We start from the raw sequence: 20,814 nt of genomic DNA, 5'->3' as shown, positions 1-20,814 counted from the left end.
AATTATCCCCTGGCCCCATTGGCCTCACAAAGAAATAAAGGATCTCTCTCTGGTAGAAGATATCATCATAAGTGTCTACAATTCTTATATACAATACCCAGCATACAGTAAAATGTACCATACATTCAAAGAAACAGGAAAGGTAATCAATAATCAAAAAATAAAATAAAATAAACACAAACCCACAGATGATTGAGATAATGAAGTTGTAATAAAAGTATAATACAGAGATTCTGGGAAGATGGCGGCGTAGGAGGACGCTGGGCTCACCGCGCGTCCTGCTGATCACTTAGATTCCACCTACACCTGCCTAAATAACCCAGAAAACCGCCAGAGGATTAGCAGAACAGAGTCACCGGACCCAAGTGCAGACGAGAGGCCCACGGAAGAGGGTAGGAAGGGCGGCGAGGCGGTGCGCGCTCCACGGACTGGCGGGAGGGAGCCGGGGCGGAGGGGCGGCTCGCCGGCCAAGCAGAGCCCCCGAGTCCGGCTTGCAAAAGCTGAGGGGCCTGACGGACTGTGTTCCGACAGCAAGCGCGACTTAGCGTCTGGGAGGTCATAAGTTAACAGCTCTGCTCAGAAAGCGGGAAGGCTGGAGGACAAAGGGAGGGTGAGCTGCGGAGCCCCCGGACGACAGAGCTCAGTTTGGCGGGGAACAAAGGCGCTCGCCAGCGCCATCTCCCCCGCCCATCCCCCAGCCAAAATCCCAAAGGGAACCGGCTCCGGCCAGGGAAATTGCTCGCTCCGCGCGAACACCCAACTCTGTGCTTCTGCGGAGCCAAACCTCCGGCAGCGATCTGACTCCCTCCGGCTGCCACAGGGCCCCTCCTGAAGTGGATCACCTAAGGAGAAGCGAGCTAAGCCTGCCCCCCCTGCCGCCGTGCACCTTGCCTTCCCACCCCAGCTAAAACGCCAGATCCCCAGCATCACAAGCCTGGCAGTGTGCAAGTAGCCCAGACGGGCCACGCCACCCCACAGTGAATCCCGCCCCTAGGAGAGGGGAAGAGAAGGCACACACCAGTCTGACTGTGGCCCCAGCGGTGGGCTGGGGGCAGACATCAGGTCGGGCTGCGGCCCCGCCCACCAACTCCAGTTATACACCACAGCACAGGGGAAGTGCCCTGCAGGCCCTCACCACACCAGGGACTATCCAAAATGACCAAGCGGAAGAATTCCCCTCAGAAGAATCTCCAGGAAATAACAACAGCTAATGAGCTGATCAAAAAGGATTTAAATAATATAACAGAAAGTGAATTTAGAATAATAGTCATAAAATTAATCGCTGGGCTTGAAAACAGCATACAGGACAGCAGAGAATCTCTTGCTACAGACATCAGGGGACTAAGGAACAGTCACGAGGAGCTGAAAAACGCTTTAAAGGAAATGGAAAACAAAATGCAAACCACCACGGCTCGGATGGAAGAGGCAGAGGAGAGAATAGGTGAACTAGAAGATAAAGTTATGGAAAAAGAGGAAGCTGAGAAAAAGAGAGATAAAAAAATCCAGGAGTATGAGGGGAAAATTAGAGAACTAAGTGATACACTAAAAAGAAATAATCTACGCATAATTGGTATCCCAGAGGAGGAAGAGAGAGGGAAAGGTGCTGAAGGGGTACTTGAAGAAATAATAGCTGAGAACTTCCCTGAACTGGGGAAGGAAAAAGGCATTGAAATCCAAGAGGCACAGAGAACTCCCTTCAGACGTAACTTGAATCGATCTTCTGCACGACATATCATAGTGAAACTGGCAAAATACAAGGATAAAGAGAAAATTCTGAAAGCAGCAAGGGGTAAACGTGCCCTCACATATAAAGGGAGACCTATAAGACTCGTGACTGATCTCTCTTTTGAAACTTGGCAGGCCACAAAGAATTGGCACGAGATTTTCAGGGTGCTAGACAGCAAAAATATGCAGCCAAGAATCCTTTATCCAGCAAGTCTGTCATTTAGAATAGAAGGAGAGATAAAGGTCTTCCCAAACAAACAAAAACTGAAGGAATTTGTCACCACTAAACCAGCCCTACAAGAGATCCTAAGGGGGACCCTGTGAGACAAAGTACCAGAGACATCACTACAAGCATAAAACATACAGACATCACAATGACTCTAAACCCGTATCTTTCTATAATAACACTGAATGTAAATGGATTAAATGCGCCAACCAAAAGACATAGGGTATCAGAATGGATAAAAAAACAAGACCCATCTATTTGCTGTCTACAAGAGACTCATTTTAGACCTGAGGACACCTTTAGATTCAGAGTGAGGGGATGGAGAACTATTTATCATGCTACTGGAAGCCAGAAGAAAGCTGGAGTAGCCATACTTATATCAGACAAACTAGACTTTAAATTAAAGGCTGTAACAAGAGATGAAGAAGGACATTATATAATAGTTACAGGGTCTATCCATCAGGAAGAGCTAACAATTATAAATGTCTATGCGCCGAATACCGGAGCCCCCAAATATATAAAACAATTACTCATAAACAGAAGCAACCTTATTGATAAGAATGTGGTCATTGCTGGGGACTTTAACACCCCACTTACAGAAATGGATAGATCATCTAGACACACGGTCAATAAAGAAACAAGGGCCCTGAATGAGACACTGGATCAGATGGACTTGACAGATATATTTAGAACTCTGCATCCCAAAGCAACAGAATATACTTTCTTCTCGAGTGCACATGGAACATTCTCCAAGATAGATCATATACTGGGTCACAAAACAGCCCTTCATAAGTTTACAAGAATTGAAATTATACCATGCATACTTTCAGACCACAATGCTATGAAGCTTGAAATCAACCACAGGAAAAAGTCTGGAAAACCTCCAAAAGCATGCAGGTTAAAGAACACCCTACTAACGAATGAGTGGGTCAACCAGGCAATTAGAGAAGAAATCAAAAAATATATGGAAACAAACGAAAATGAAAAGACAACAATCCAAACGCTTTGGGACGCAGCGAAGGCAGTCCTGAGAGGAAAATACATTGCAATCCAGGCCTATCTCAAGAAACAAGAAAAATCCCAAATACAAAATCTAACAGCACACCTAAAGGAAATAGAAGCAGAACAGCAAAGGCAGCCTAAACCCAGCAGAAGAAGAGAAATAATAAAGATCAGAGCAGAAATAAACAATATAGAATCTAAAAAAACTGTAGAGCAGATCAACGAAACCAAGAGTTGGTTTTTTGAAAAAATAAACAAAATTGACAAACCTCTAGCCAGGCTTCTCAAAAAGAAAAGGGAGATGACCCAAATAGATAAAATCATGAATGAAAATGGAATGATTACAACCAATCCCTCAGAGATACAAACAATTATCAGGGAATACTATGAAAAATTATATGCCAACAAATTGGACAACCTGGAAGAAATGGACCAATTCCTGAACACCCACACTCTTCCAAAACTCAATCAGGAGGAAATAGAAAGCTTGAACAGACCCATCACCAGCGAAGAAATTGAATCGGTTATCAAAAATCTCCCAACAAATAAGAGTCCAGGACCAGATGGCTTCCCAGGGGAGTTCTACCAGACGTTTAAAGCAGAGATAATACCTATCCTTCTCAAGCTATTCCAAGAAATAGAAAGGGAAGGAAAACTTCCAGACTCATTCTATGAAGCCAGTATTACTTTGATTCCTAAACCAGACAGAGACCCAGTAAAAAAAGAGAACTACAGGCCAATATCCCTGATGAATATGGATGCAAAAATTCTCAATAAGATACTAGCAAATCGAATTCAACAGCATATAAAAAGAATTATTCACCATGATCAAGTGGGATTCATTCCTGGGATGCAGGGCTGGTTCAACATTCGCAAATCAATCAACGTGATACATCACATTAACAAAAAAAAAGAGAAGAACCATATGATCCTGTCAATCGATGCAGAAAAGGCCTTTGACAAAATCCAGCACCCTTTCTTAATAAAAACCCTTGAGAAAGTCGGGATAGAAGGAACATACTTAAAGATCATAAAAGCCATTTATGAAAAGCCCACAGCTAACATCATCCTCAACGGGGAAAAACTGAGAGCTTTTTCCCTGAGATCAGGAACACGACGGGGATGCCCACTCTCACCGTTGTTGTTTAACATAGTGCTGGAAGTTCTAGCATCAGCAATCAGACAACAAAAGGAAATCAAAGGCATCAAAATTGGCAAAGATGAAGTCAAGCTTTCGCTTTTTGCAGATGACATGATATTATACATGGAAAATCCGATAGACTCCCCCAAAAGTCTGCTAGAACTGATACATGAATTCAGCAAAGTTGCAGGATACAAAATCAATGTACAGAAATCAGTTGCATTCTTATACACTAACAATGAAGCAACAGAAAGACAAATAAAGAAACTGATCCCATTCACAATTGCACCAAGAAGCATAAAATACCTAGGAATAAATCTAACCAAAGATGTAAAGGATCTGTATGCTGAAAACTATAGAAAACTTATGAAGGTAATTGAAGAAGATTTAAAGAAATGGAAAGACATTCCCTGCTCATGGATTGGAAAAATAAATATTGTCAAAATGTCAATACTACCCAAAGCTATCTACACATTCAATGCAATCCCAATCAAAATTGCACCAGCATTCTTCTCGAAACTAGAACAAGCAATCCTAAAATTCATATGGAACCACAAAAGGCCCCGAATAGCCAAAGGAATTTTGAAGAAGAAGACCAAAGCAGGAGGCATCACAATCCCAGACTTCAGCCTCTACTACAAAGCTGTCATCATCAAGACAGCATGGTATTGGCACAAAAACAGACACACAGACCAATGGAATAGAATAGAAACCCCAGAACTAGACCCACAAACATATGGCCAACTCATCTTTGACAAAGCAGGAAAGAACATCCAATGGAAAAAAGACAGCCTCTTTAACAAATGGTGCTGGGAGAACTGGACAGCAACATGCAGAAGGTTGAAACTAGACCACTTTCTCACACCATTTACAAAAATAAACTCAAAATGGATAAAGGACCTAAATGTGAGACAGGAAACCATCAGAACCTTAGAGGAGAAAGCAGGAAAAGACCTCTCTGACCTCAGCCGTAGCAATCTCTTACTCGACACATCCCCAAAGGCAAGGGAATTAAAAGCAAAAGTGAATTACTGGGACCTTATGAAGATAAAAAGCTTCTGCACAGCAAAGGAAACAACCAACAAAACTAAAAGGCAACCAACGGAATGGGAAAAGATATTTGCAAATGACATATCGGACAAAGGGCTAGTATCTAAAATCTATAAAGAGCTCACCAAACTCCACACCTGAAAAACAAATAACCCAGTGAAGAAATGGGCAGAAAACATGAATAGACACTTCTCTAAAGAAGACATCCAGATGGCCAACAGGCACATGAAAAGATGTTCAGCGTCGCTCCTTATCAGGGAAATACAAATCAAAACCACACTCAGGTATCACCTCACGCCAGTCAGAGTGGCCAAAATGAACAAATCAGGAGACTATAGATGCTGGAGAGGATGTGGAGAAACGGGAACCCTCTTGCACTGTTGGTGGGAATGCAAATTGGTGCAGCCGCTCTGGAAAGCAGTGTGGAGGTTCCTCAGAAAATTAAAAATAGACCTACCCTATGACCCAGCAATAGCACTGCTAGGAATCTACCCAAGGGATACAGGAGTACTGATGCATAGGGGCACTTGTACCCCAATGTTCATAGCAGCACTCTCAACAATAGCCAAATTATGGAAAGAGCCTAAATGTCCATCAACTGATGAATGGATAAAGAAATTGTGGTTTATATACACAATGGAATACTACGTGGCAATGAGAAAAAATGAAATATGGCCTTTTGTAGCAACGTGGATGGAACTGGAGAGTGTGATGCTAAGTGAAATAAGCCATACAGAGAAAGACAGATACCATATGGTTTCACTCTTAGGTGGATCCTGAGAAACTTAACAGGAACCCATGAGGGAGGGGAAGGAAAAAAAAAAAAAAAAGAGAGAGGTTAGAGTGGGAGAGAGCCAAAGCATAAGAGACTGTTAAAAACTGAGAACAAACTGAGGGTTGATGGGGGGTGGGAGGGAGGGGCGGGTGGGTGATGGGTATTGAGGAGGGCACCTTTTGGGATGAGCACTGGGTGTTGTATGGAAACCAATTTGTCAATAAACTTCATATAAAAAAAAAAAGTATAATACAGTAAGTATTGTCAAAGAAACACACAGAAAATATTAAAAGATTTCAACAAAGAATCAGAATCTACAAAATAAAACAAAAGGATATTTTAGAATTGAAAAATGTAATTTCTGTATTTAAGAACTCATTGGATGGGTTTAAGAACAAACTGGACATAGAAGAGAGGATCAATGAATTCAAAGGAAGATTGATAACAACTATTCAAATTGAGCCACAGAAACTAACCTGGAAAGCAAGAGTATGTCCAAATGTGAGACATACTCAAACACTGTAATATACATATACCAGAGGTCCAAAAGGAGAGAAAGGAAGAGAGAATGGAGCAGAAGCATTATTTGAAAACGTAGGACTGAGAATTTCCAATAATGATGAAAGACATAAACCCACCATTTCCAAGAAGTTTAACAATCCCCAAACATGATAATACAATGAAAACCATAACTGACACATTATAGAAACTGTTACAAAACAAAGATGAGAAATTCTTAAAAGCAGCCAGAAGTAAAAATACCCATTGTATTAAGGAGAGCTACCGTAAGATTGACAGCTAACTTTTCAAATGAAACTATATGTGGTGGCCATTGAAATGTGCCATTTAGATCTTCCTTCAAGAGATCCTATTGCAGGCACCATATCTGATGGACAGCTGTTGCACTTTTGGATCCAATGAAATCTTCATGTCATATCACACTTCCTTTGGGCTGCTTCCAGCCAATGAATAAGCACAGTTAATAGAACCAGGTCAAAGAGTTTTCTAACAGCTTTGGCTTGGGAGATCTCCATTGGCCTGTCTAAGCATTTCTCAGAACTGTTCTATAGTCTGAGTTTCTTCTGACCAAATCCTTCCTCTCTTCTTTCATGGATGCCACAACTTCCTGGTTGTCTGAAGGTTCTCCTTACTCTACTCTTCCCTTTCTCATTTTATCTTTCACAGGCATTTTCCCTAAATACATCTGTTGCATTTTTAATCCTATCATTATTTTTTCTTTTTGTGGAACTCAAACTGACATACCATCAAAGTCAGAAGACAATATAATGACATTTAAAGTGGTGACAGAAAAAACAAACAAACTGCTGAACCAGAATTGCTAGTGAAATTATTTCCTTCCAGCAGAAATAAAGAGACTCTGGAAACAATGCAGATATCTCTCAGTGGATACCATGGAATATTGTTCAGCAATAAAAAGGAATGAACTATGAACTATTGGTGCATCCAGTAACCTGGATGAATCTCCAGAGAAAATTAGGTTGAATGAGAAAAAACAATCCCCAAAATTTACCTGGTATAGGCTTCCATTATTATAACATTCTAGAAATAGCAAAATTATAGAAATGCAGAACAGATTGAGGGCTGCCAAAGATTAAGGAGGAGTTATGGATGGGAAGAAAGTGTGTATGGTTATAGAAGTGAAAATAAAGGATCTTTCTGATACAGAAAAAAAATAAAAAATAAATAAAGAGAATCCTTTGCCAGTAACACACCACTGAAGTAAATACTCTAAGGGATTCCTTATCTAAATGGAAAATTTTCTTGGTTAGAAACAGAAATTTGAAGGAAAAGAAAAGCACTAAAAAAGCATATGTGAATAAATATAAAAATACTGTTTACAGCAACAATGATAATGTCTTTTGTTTTATTTTGTGTGTGAAAGAGAAACTGGGGGGAAGGGGCAGACAGAGAGGGAGAGAGAGGAGAGAGAGAGATAATCTTACACAGGCTCCACACCCAGCATGGAGCCTGATGTAGGGCTCAATCCCATAACCGTGAGATCATGACCTGAGCAGAAATCAAGAGTCTGATGCCTAACTGACTGAGCCACCCAGGGGCCTCGACAATGTCTTTTGAAGTGTAGAACATATAGCATAAAATATATGACAACAGTAACACAAAAGGTAAGACAGGGCAAATAAAATCAAGTTATCAAATTCTTACATTCTTCAGAAAATGTACCAGTAAAGTAGACTATAACAAGTGTAGGGTGCATGTTGAAATCTCTAGGGCAATGACTCAACTGAGAGCAATTTTTCCCATCAAGAGATATCTGGCAAATAAGTAAATAAATGACACAGAGAGAGATTAAGAGAAAGAAAAAGAGAGATTTGGCAATATTTGGAGAACTTTTTGGTTGTCACAACTATAAAGGAAGTATCAAAAGCATCCTCAATTGAGAAACACTAGCTAAAAGACAGAGATCATCAGAAAAAGACAGATTGTCAGATTGTCAAAATAACAACAAAAATGATCAAACTATATTCTGTCTCTAAGAAACTTATTTCAAATGTAATGATATGGTAGGTTAAAAGAAAAAGGATAGAAGAAGAGAGTCTTTGCAAACTCTGGCCAAAGAAAGCTGAGGTGGTTATATTAATATCAAACAAAGAAGACTGCAGAGCAAAATAATTCATTAGAGATGAAGGGAGCATTACATAATGATAAGAGTTTCATTTCACCAAGAAGACAAAACAATCCTAAATATGTTTTTACCTTTAACAGAGCTTCAAAATGCATGAAGCGAAACTGAGGGAATTAAAGACAAAGAGCAAAAATCCACAGTTATATCTGGAGACTTCAAGTTGCTCTCTCAGTAATTGACGGAACTAATAGAAAATCAGCAAGATTGTAGATGAACAGAATAACACTATCGGCGCCTGGGTGGCGCAGTCGGTTAAGCGTCCGACTTCAGCCAGGTCACGATCTCGCGGTCCGTGAGTTCGAGCCCCGCGTCAGGCTCTGGGCTGATGGCTCAGAGCCTGGAGCCTGTTTCCGATTCTGTGTCTCCCTCTCTCTCTGCCCCTCCCCCCGTTCATGCTCTGTCTCTCTCTGTCCCAAAAATAAATAAACGTTGAAAAAAAAAAAAAAATTAAAAATTAAAAAAAAGAATAACACTATCAACCAACTGGATCTCATTGAAATTTTTAGAACATTGCACTACCAACAGCAGAATGTACATTCTTTTCAAGTGTACATGGCACACTCATCAAGACAGATCATATCCTGGGTCATAAAGCAAACATTAACACATTTAAAAGAATTGAAATCACATAAAGTATGTTCTCTGATATAATAGAATTAAAATATAAATAATAATAGAACAATAATAAGAAATCTCCAAATTCTTGGAAATTAAAGAATACCCTTTTAGATAAATCCATACATCAAAGAACACCCTAGACAAATTAGAAAATATTTTAAAATGAATAAAATACAACATATCAAAATTTATGTGATGAGTAAAGCAGTGCTGCAAAGGAAACTTATAGCATCAAATCCTTACAGAAAGAACATTAAGAAACTAGAAAAGGGAGAGCAAAATAAACTTAATTTAAGCAGAAGGAAGGAAATCATAAACATAAAAGCAGATGCCCATGTAATTGAGAATAAACAAACAAAAAACAATAAAGTCAAAACAACCAAAATCTTGTTGTGTAAAAAGGTCAAGAAAATATAAATTAACCTATAACAAAACTGACCAAAAGACAAAAGAAGACACAAATTACAAATATCAGAAATGAAAAAGAAAATATCACTAGAGACCCTGCAGACTGTAAAAGGATAAAAGGGATACTTTGAACAACTCTACAGACAAAAATTTGACAACTTAGACGAAATGAACCAATTCCTCAAAAACCACAAATACGTATCCATGATAATAGAGATAATATGAATAGTCCAAAACTGATTTTTCATTGGATTTATAGTTTGAAACCTGGAAAAAAAAAATGTATCCAGAATTTCTTTCGGTCTATAGTGGGAAGATTTCAGGTTATTTTAGCTCACTGTATTACTTACTAGTCATGGAACTCTTCTAAGTTTTTTGTAAGCCCGTTTGAATTGAGTTTTCTGTTACTTAAAGAAAGACTTCTTAAACATCATAGTTCTGTGACATTTGAAATAATATTGTAGTTGTTAAGTGTACAAATGCAATACCGTGATGACCTAATGTAGTAATTATAGAAATACTGGCAGTAGTATCATTATGGTGTAGTGGCATTAGTAGTTAAATAATAGTAATTATAACTAAGAGATACTAAGCACTTAACCTGTGGCAGCCTGCAAAAAAAAACTTTGCATTTGCAAAGTGTTGTAGAAGAGGAAACAAATATAGACATTATTAAGTAAAAGAGTAAAAACACAGTGAAATGGAGTATCAGGTGGGCCTTTCTGTAGATTAGTTTTCTTCCCAGCCTACTGTCTGGTTGTGATCCTTCTACTCTGGGATAGAATGGGACTAGAACAATTATCATTTTTTTCTACCCATGCGAAAATGCCTTAATGACATGCCCGTGGTCTTCAGGAGAATGCTTCCAGCCCAAGAAAAAACAAGTTCTGGCAGCATCAAGATCCTGCCAAGAAAGTAAGCCAGTTTTGTGTTTCTTCAGCCAGGATTTGCCCTTTCCACCAATTAGACCATAGAGTCATAAACTGTACTTGCTGAAAGCCTCCAGTGCCAGGTAACACACACACATACACACACACACACACACACACACCATGAACAGTGAATGAATGCAGAGTGCCTAAGAAAGCTCCCAGATTAGATGAGCACTGGGTGTTGTATGGAAACCAATTTGTCAATAAACTTCATAAAAAAAAAAAAAAAAAAAGAAAGCTCCCAGATTAATGGGAGGAACATCTCAATGGGGTGGTCAGTCTCTAATATATTAATAACCTTCAAAAAGAATGTGCAAGTTCATCTTGTTTACTTATTGAAATAAGAGCCTGAAAGGGCTGTTATGCAGTGTTTAGCAGTATTCCCATAAACTTGCTAACTTCAAGTAAGTACTTTTCATTAACCTGAAAGTTGAAAGAAAAACTTACATGCAAGTTAACTGCAAAAACAAAAAGATAAGCACCACTTATTTCTATGCTTTCTCCATTCTAATGAGGCAATAATCCAAGAAACCACATTCTTGCCCTTATAAATCAGCTACCAACATGAACACATTCTTGCCCTTATAAATCAGCTACCAACATGAATGTGATTCTTCAGCTATGAGAAAATGTATTTTGAAGGATACAGGTTAGTTAATATTGGAAATTCTTGTGTACGTTGGGAGATAACACTATTTGCCCTGATAAGGACCAGTACTTTTTTTCCCTTGATAAAGACCAGTGCTTTTTTCTTCCTTTTTATCTGGCCTTGTCAAAAATCAGTCATGTCATCTTGCATTTTCCCTTTTTATCCTTCTTGCCCTTGCCAATTTGGGGGTTAATGCCAGTAACACATTTTCCTGATACAGTGGTGAATATAATATAATCCAGTATTCTTGTCCCATATGTTAAATACAATCTTGAAACAGGAAAAGTTTTTATTTAGGAACAATAAATAAAAGTTACAATGTACAGCAGCTACAAAGCAAGAATATACTAACTGCGCCAGTGAAAGTATTTGGCTTTATGACTTTGAAATCTCTTACTGTAAATCAATTCACTGGTGTTAATGTTTATACTTCAGATGGAAATATGATGGATAAAAAGAAGAGGGAAGGAAGGAAGGAAGGAAGGAAGAGGAAATTGGCAGATGGTTAGAAAAAAGAAAGAGAGAGGGAAGGAAAAAGGGGAGAAGAAACCCAGGTTGGGATTCGGGTACCTGGGAGAGTAAGCCAACTTTGAATCCTATTAAAGGAAATACAGCTAACCATGGAATTTCCAGCTACCTGTTCATTACTATTTGGAAAGCATTGCTGACATATGTAAATTTGCTCTAAGTAAAAAAGGTTCTATTCTGTGAATTCAGTGGGCTTTATGCCTGGGATACAGAGAGTTCTCAGTAAATATTTGGTAAATAAATAAGTGAACAAGGAAACATACAAGTTTCTTTTTATGTATTCATAAAACTGAAGCCTACTTGTTTAGTGAGTTGCCCAAAATCATAAAGAAAATCTTAGGTTCCTAAAGCATATTAGATGGAAAATGTAAGAAAGATAATCAGTTGGGACCTAAGAGATATGGATTCTGGTTCAGGGTTTGTTTTGTCATTTCACCTCTCTGGGGCTCTAAATTGCAGAAGGAAGGGACTCAACTACATTGTTTTCTGCTGTACCTTCAATGCTTAGCACAGTATCTAGTATATACCAGATGCTCAATAAACATTTAAATACTTAACATTTCCCCATCTGTAAAATCTAGTTTCCCCAGTAAAAATTAAGATGTTGATACCAAGCCTTTCTGAGTGCTTTTTCCAATTCTACGTCACTGTGAGAAAGGTTGCTTGTTCCAGTCCTCATTTCATCCTCCACTTTCCAGCTTCTGCTCAAGTTGTACAGGAAGGCAAATACAGGTGAGTGAGGTTCCAACACCCTTTCTCCAATGTTATACCATCATCCTTCTGAGCTCTTATTTCTACAAGAAAAACCACAAAGATGCAATTTTAATTAAAAACAGTGAATCAATTACTTCATTGTCTATTCTGTAAAATGAATTCCAGAATCACCACAGACCTCCCAATCTCACAACCTCAGCAGTCAAAGATTTCCCAAACTTTCACATTAGGTGGTTCTAGTCATTCTTCCCTAGAGGGGAAGCCAAGGGACATTCTTTCTCCTTGTCTTCTGGGGGGTTCAATAGCAATAAACAGGTTGGAATAAAACAGCAGCAACAATGCTTCATGTATTACAGGATAGTGTCCTTGAGAGAGATGAATTCTCCCACACTATTATAGGGAGTCCTTCCTCCTCCTTGCATAATACTGCCCTAGTGAGAAAAATAGCAGAAAATCCTGAAGCATAGGCAAGAGAATCCATAGAATTGTCAGCACAACCTTCCCGTTTGTCCAGAGAAGGAGGGGGACCCAACTTCCCAGAAGACCCACCCATGTTTCTCCTTTTTTGCGGACTCCTTTCCTGAGGAAAGAAAGCCCTGACAGTGGCTCACTCTCAGTGACTTTAGGGTAATGTATACTATTCTGAGGAGGGGCCTAGTCAAGGAGTCAAGAATTCCAATTTGACTTCTAACAAACTGTGTGACTGAAATAGTTCCTTTCCTCTCTGAGAATCAAATTCCTCAATTTTTAAAGCTTATTTGAACTTTTAAGTAGTTGTAAAATTCTTTTTTCAAAAATACCTTTCTTATTCTAGAAATAATACATAATATTGTTAAATTCTTTTAAACAAGACAAATTAAAAGAAAAAACACAATTATTCATAAATCTACCACCCAGTGATATTCACTGTTAACATTTTTGTTTATGTTTTTGGATAAGACTGCTTGGGATTTTAGCATCATTGAATGTGTATCTCCTAGTGAAGGTTACCATTTAAAGTCTTCCTGAGGCTTCAGTTGTGCCAGTTGTGTCAGTTCCCTCAGTTACTGAGGGAATCCCCCTCAGTAACCACAGACTATGACAGCCTTTTGATAAATTTTTTTTAACGTTTATTTATTTTTGAGACAGAGAGAGAGCATGAACGGGGGATGGGCAGAGAGAGAGGGAGACACAGAATCCGAAGCAGGCTCCAGGCTCTGAGCCATCAGCCCAGAGCCTGACGCGGGACTCGAACTCACGGACCGCGAGATCGTGACCTGGCTGAAGTCTGACGCCCAACCGACTGCGCCACCCAGGCGCCCCTTACCTACATTTTTAAATGAGAATTCCTCCCAGTTTTTTCTCAGTTCCTAGCATCCCTTGACCCAAACCGCAGTCAGCGGTGGAGGATGCATGATACATGTTTGGAAGGGCAAGTGTCACAGGAGGGAAAGAGCAGTATCAGTGCTAGAACTGCTTCTGGCAGAATGGGTCTGCTCTGTAGTTTATAAAACTTGTTACCCATGTTAGAGTCAGAACCAAAACATAATTTCCAGTAGCTTTTGAATGCATTTTACTTTAACAACTTTGTGGAGATATAAATCAGATGTGGTGAAGTTCACCTATTTATTTTTATTAAAAAACTTTTTTTTAAGTCTATTTATTTTTGAGAGAGAGAGAGACAGAACACAAGCAGGGGGAGGCAGAGAGAGAGGGAGACACAGAATCCAAAGCAGGCTCCAGGCTCTGAGCCATCAGCCCAGAGCCCGACACGGGGCTCGAAGTCATGGACCGCGAGACTGTGACCTGAGCTGAAGTCGGACGCTTAACCGACTGAGCCACCCAGGCGCCCCTATGACAGCCTTTTGAATGCCCTTGGTGGTAAGTCATCTGAGTCTGCTTGTAAATATTGGAAAAGTCATTTGAAGACAAATCTGTATGATTAGAATGATCAAGGTGGGTACCTGTTTTGGAATTATTATCATTATTATCATTACTGTAAAGCTTAAAGACTATTTTTCACCTTCCTCTGGAATTTCCAAACTTTTGATGATTAAAGAAAAGAGACAGGGTAATGTATACTTTTGATGATTCAAGAAACGGGATACATTTCACTATTTTAGGGCAACATTTCCCAAGATGTTTTCTATGGCCCTACAGATGCTGGAGATGTTCCCTTGGAAAATAGAGTTGTGTGGTCAAAACAGTTTAGCAAAAACTACGCAATTTACTCCCTTAAAGACTCACAGTGCATATTTAATATATTAAAGTCTCTGAGATTCCTCTGCTAATAAACCCCTTTAATTTTCATTAACTGTGTTTCCTAAATGTATTCGAGTTCAAAACACTTACTTGGGAATTTCACATTAGTTTGCCCATCAGTCAGTCATGACAGATAGTATAGTTTGGAGAGCAAGCATGCAGACTTCTATGGACACATGAGCTTAACCTCTCAGAACCTAAGGCTCCTCTAAGATAAAGATTAAAATCTTACCTATATCACAGGACCTTTGCAACTAAATGAAACAAATCATGTGAAGAACATAGAGCAATACTGGCACAAAGCAAATGTTCAAATAAATGTGAGATTTTATTATTTTTGTTTGAAAGAGATGAGATGTTGAGGACAGGATGAGGATGGACAAAATTTGTGGAGGAGGGGAAGGGTAATGAACAGTGATTCCTCTTAATTATTGTAGCAAGTTCTTGTCCAGACACAGGAAACCATTTTTTGGCATTAAGGCAATCTGGCTTCCAGAGAAGCCATCCCAGTACAGAACATCTAATACATTTTTTCTAAAATATAACATTCATATTTTTAAATTCAAGGCTGAACCAGCAGGAAAGAAGAGAAAATAACAAAAAAGTACAATCCAAAGAAGAAAGCAAGTACTAGAGGCTCATTTACAAGTCTCTAGTAGCTAACAATTTGGGTTTAATGGTTTATGCTCAAGTGGCAAAAGACAAATCCTGAAACCAGTGCAATGTGGGAGGCTGTATTATAGACCACTGTATAAATTCAGTAGCCCCTAGAAGATAATGGAATAATGGGGAAAAATAATAAAGGAATGAGTGGAGGGAATACTGTGCTGTTTTATCCTTAGTTTTATATGGAGCAAAATAAGAGAGAAAAAAATTCCCCTTATAATTTGTAATTCACAATGAGCCCACCTTCACACAGGTTTGGAGTTAGAACCCATACTATTCAAGCACTCTCAGGTTGATGGTGCCATGAAACACCCAAGAGAAGCAAAAGCCTTTTCTTTCTTGAATTAAATTTTTAAAATCTTAAAGGCAGACCTCAAAGATACCCCAGAGGGATTTTAAAAGTCTCTAAGCCTATTTGGAAACAAATAATCATTGTCATGATGTGAATATTCTACAGAATCACCCCTAAACAGACAGAAGATAATGGAATTACTAGATATCAAATATAAAATTAAGCATAAAGAACTTTACAGCAGTATTTAAGGTATGAACATTGGTAGGCCATTGGTAGGCCAGTGGAAAAAAAACAAATAAAATGTTTAAAGATAAAAAAATTAATAATTAAAAATGAACCTCATAGGGAAGTTTAAACATTGTTTTAGAAACAGATGAAGAGAAAATTAGTGATCTGGAAAATAGATTTGAAAAATTACACAGAATGAAGCACTTTGAAAGAGAACCCAACAAATCAATAATGAGAGATTTTAATGTACATTTCTTAGTAATTGGTAAAGAAGCAAATGAAAAATTGGTAAATCTATAGAAGAATTTACTGAATAATCCATCAGTTTGGATTTTTGATGCCTGGGAGGGATAGCATCATCAGATGCCATTCAGCCCATAGTGGGAACTATTTTACCTGTTTTTTCCCCTGTGATAGTTAGCTTAACATGACTCTAGGGAAGGAGATTTTAAACCTCCTTTGTTCAAGAAGCCTCACTTTGTTCAAGAAGTCTTCCCACAAAACTCTCCTGGAATTAAGTATGCCAGTAAGACATGTCTCTGTGACTTCTTGTTAATGTTTGTCATTTTGCATAAGTTCAGTTGTTTTTTTCTTTTATTTCTATTTGGCTTTCAATGTAATACATGCACATTATAAGACAATGTGTGAAAATATATATAAGGCCCCCACCCAAAACAAAAAGAAAAAAAGAAAATTAAAATGATCCACAAACACATTATTCAGAGGTAAGCATTATTAGTATTTTATTATATTCTTGTCATTTTTCTATGTGTAATCTTGTTCACTCACTGTTTAACACTTATCACATGGCTCACACTTCATTTAAGCAGCATGGAGGTAGCAGTAGCGAAAAGTAAAGTCTCTGTCCTCTTGGCACTTACATTTTTTTCTGTACTTCCATATATGAAATATGCATATTTTCAATTTAAAAACAAATGAAGATAAAAGACCAGATGAGATACTTAGTAATTATTCATGTTATTCTATCCCTTATTTCCTCAGTGAGGATCTAGATAGCTGTAATCATGGTATTCTTCATATCACCAGGCAGAGTATGGTAGATCCAAAAGTTAAGAGGGTCAAAGGGAGCAGGGAAAAGGCAAAAGGCAATTGGGATCATGGGTCTCTCTCAATTTGGGGCAGGTCTTAGTGTATTGGCAAACCTAATGTATTGGAGGGGCACAGGAAGCACTGACTTGTAGTGTTTGCTAATTTCCATGGTACAAATACTCCCATGTATCCAATTTAAAGCTTTCATGTTTTAGAAAACATACTTATTACTAACCTTCAAGAGCTAGTACAAACCAGCTCCAGCACAAAATGCCTGGCCCTGATAGAACCCTTACATCCTCTGTCTCTTAGTTCTGGTGGTGCCCTGGAGAATGGAACCTTCTCTCAGCAGGAAGAAAAGAAAGAAGGCTGGGATGCTAGAGATCAACCTCACCAAATCTTTCTTTTGGTCTAATCCACTGTGCTTTTTGGAATCCTGTTCTGCTCCCTGGCTAATCAGGGGCTTTGCCTAGAACAAATGGAAGACCTACTATATACCTACTATGGTATTGTGTGGAACACAGAAAACGCACAGTTGTGATCCTCACTCTCCACCAGCTCACCATATAGTGGAGTAGGGAATCAGAAATATTGCTAAGTGATTATTTAAAAATGCAGAGAAAATGAACCCACTTGGAGATATGATTATTTCCAAAAGTTCAGATGCAGTATAATGAGGTCTCTTACGTCAGACATGTGACATGAGAGAATCAAAGCCCTTACTCTGTCATTTGAAGTTCTGTGGTTGTTTTTTGTTTTGTTTTTGTTTTGTCTTGTTTTTTGTTTGTTTTTTGCAGTTTCTATGGTCTTAAGCAGGTAATTAGTAACAAGAATTAAATAAGACAATGCATGGAAAGTCATCACATGGTGCCTGACACACAGTCAAGTACTCAATGCTACAGTTAATAACAGTATTGTTATCAATAATATTTATAGTACCACATGAACAAAGACAACAAAACAGAAAAGACTATAGCTATTTCATGGATTAGCCAGTAACTTGGTTTTTATTAAAATCTTTGTGATTAATGGAAGATTTCAAAATTATTATAAGTGCATTAAGAACCATGCTGAGGAGTTTGCACTTGTTTTTTGTTTTTGTTTTTAAGAGAGAAGCTTATGCAAGTGCCTGAGTGAGGGAGGGGCAGAGCGAAAGGGAGAGAGAATTTTAAGCAGGCTCCACACCCAGTGTGGAAACTGACACAGGGCTTGATCTCAAAACTGAGAAAATGACCTGAGCCAAAAATCAGAAGTCAACACTTAATGGACTGAATCACCCAGGTATTTCTGTATGTGGTTTTATAAATGATGACGAAGCAATAGAAATTCAGTGACATGATCTGAGCTGCATTTGGGGAAGATCAAGCTTGAATTATGGCTACTTTCACTGACAGGTTTGGTAGTTTTTGCTGATATGAGTAGATGAAGGCAATGCTGTTTATGGCCACAGAACCTGGGCAGTCAGGAATTTGCCTTCAGAGATCTCCCTGCAGCCTCATCTCTGGGAATGATTTGCCTTCAAAGCAGACAGCATGTATTTTCCTGAAGCTACGCCAAGTCCTTTTTCCCTTTCTTACTTTGCTATTTTTTGGCTCGTAGAGTCACTAAATATAAGCAACTTTTGAAAAGATCTCCAGCCCGCTCATTCCAGTGAGTGTAAGAGTTATCTAGGAATTGAAGATGCATACTAAAGTTCATCAAGATAGGCCTGCTTCCATGTCACAGTCTGTAATATCTTTGTCCAAGTTTTGGGGGTAACCAGGTCCTAACAATAGCTTTTCACATTTCTCATTATCTTACATAAGAGGCAATACTTTTCTCAAGTTTGTTGACATATGAAGCAAATAAGCTGTTGGAGAAGTTTGTTGCAAAACTGGAAACAAAATGTATCTCAAATAGTTTACAAAGGCTGTGAATCAGGGGTTGGGAGGTGGCCCAAAATTCCTGCTTCCTGTCGAAAGCACATTCAGCTCAGTGGGATGCATTTGTCTGGTTGTGATATGTAAATGATCTCCACAGTGTATTTATGCTTGAAAATTTCACTGATTCCTGTTATTTCAGACCACATACACCCACACAACTGTGATTACTTGGAGTCCTTGACTGGAATATATCAGGAGTAATTGGGCTGGTATGCCATCTTTTGTTGATAATTGGAAACTTTTGGACACAACACAAGAAGTTAGCAGATTCCCCTGAACCTAGCCATATGTTTGAGCAGTTATAGCAACAACAATTTTCTGCATGCTCCTAGCTGGAACTCAAGAAGGACTTTATGACTACTGCACAGGTCTAGCCCTAATGGTCTCCAAAATATTATTTGATAAACAGAAACAAGATCTTTACCTGACAAATTATTAATAGACCTGGTTAGGACACCATGTTGCACAAAATCTATTCAAAGGGCCTCTTTTTTATTTTACTAAACTATAATCAAGACACAGGGAAAAGATAAAGGTTTCCATTGCAAGGCAAATTAAACACCCCAATGAAATTTATCATGTGGACTGATTTAAACTGGAGGACTCAATATTTTTTGCATCTAATTATAAAAGTGAAAGGAGGAACACACATGGAGTTGATTGTGCTTTGCATAATTTTGGGAAAAGAAGGGTTTTATTTTTTAATATACCACATTTCCATCCCCTAAACACTAGTCAAGGAGAGATTTCTCTAGAAAAATCCATCAGATCAAAGTCAGTCATTCAAAAGGAGGAGGCAAATTTGATTCACAGGATATGAAAACAAAAATTTAATTAAGTAGTAAGAATAAACACAATAAAGGTTTTTAAAATACCCTAATATGATGTATATCAAAGAAAGCAAATTTATATGAAGAAAACATGGCATAAGAATTATTCAGATAGTATGAAATAACAGCACCAATATCGGATGAGGTTAAAAAAAAAAAAGCCAAGATGATGAAAACTTTAGCTGGACTTTGAGTAGGTCTGTAACTTAGTGGAAGGGAAGGACTATGATTAATTTAAACAACTTGGGAAGGGGAAGATGGTGTTGGAGTAGAAAGACCCTAGGCTTGCCTCATCCCATGAATACAACTAGATAACTATCATGTCATCCTAAATACCTCCAGAAATCTATATAAAGACTGACAGAACAAGCTCTACAACTAAAGGTAGAGAAGAGGCCACATCAAAGAAGGCAGGAAATGTGGAGACATGGCTTGGGAGAGAAACAGATCATGGCTGCTGTGGTGGGAAGGGAGCCATGGTTGTGGAGAAGAACAAGAGACAGACTGACAGAGAACCCACACAGGGAAAATGAATCCCCGTAACAATTTACTTGAAAAGCTAGAGGAGCCAAATTTCATGAGTTCTTGCCATCAATGGTACTTAAAGCCTGGAGTTTTAAAAGTGAGCATGTTTGGTCCCGGAAGAGTTTGGAGGATATTGGGTTGCTCTTGAAGAAAAAGCAGGGCAAACATCCCACAGACATACAGTATGGTAACAGCAATCTAAGGAACACCTAAGGCACACAGTGGGAGCTTAGTCACTCATCTTGGAGCATCTTACAGAGGCAGCATTCATGGAGAGTCCCCACTGGGTACAAAGGAACTGGCAGGCACCATTTCCATCCCTGCTCCACAGCATAAGCACAGGGTCACCTGTAGGAACCAGTGCAATGCCTACATTCACTACCTAACTTGCTTACACCAAGCCCTGCCCCTGTGCTCTGGGAGAACTGCCCTTTCCAGTCACATTTACCTCAATCCCAGTGCAGCAGGCCCCCTACTCCAGAAGACTGGCCTGAATGCCTGACAACACTATGTCTCCTTACCCAGAAGTTTTGTGAGGCCTCAGTTCCAGTGGCAGCAGGGACAGGTCTCATTGCACAAGCAGACCAGACAACACCTAGTTAAAATATGTCACATTCAGGTCAG

This window comes from Lynx rufus, unplaced genomic scaffold (genome assembly GCF_022079265.1).
Source record: "Lynx rufus isolate CCGP_SWC_20201006 ecotype Redwood Valley unplaced genomic scaffold, mLynRuf1.p SCAF_11, whole genome shotgun sequence".
Taxonomy (NCBI): Eukaryota; Metazoa; Chordata; class Mammalia; order Carnivora; family Felidae; genus Lynx; species Lynx rufus.
Note: the sequence above shows the minus strand (reverse complement) of the source record.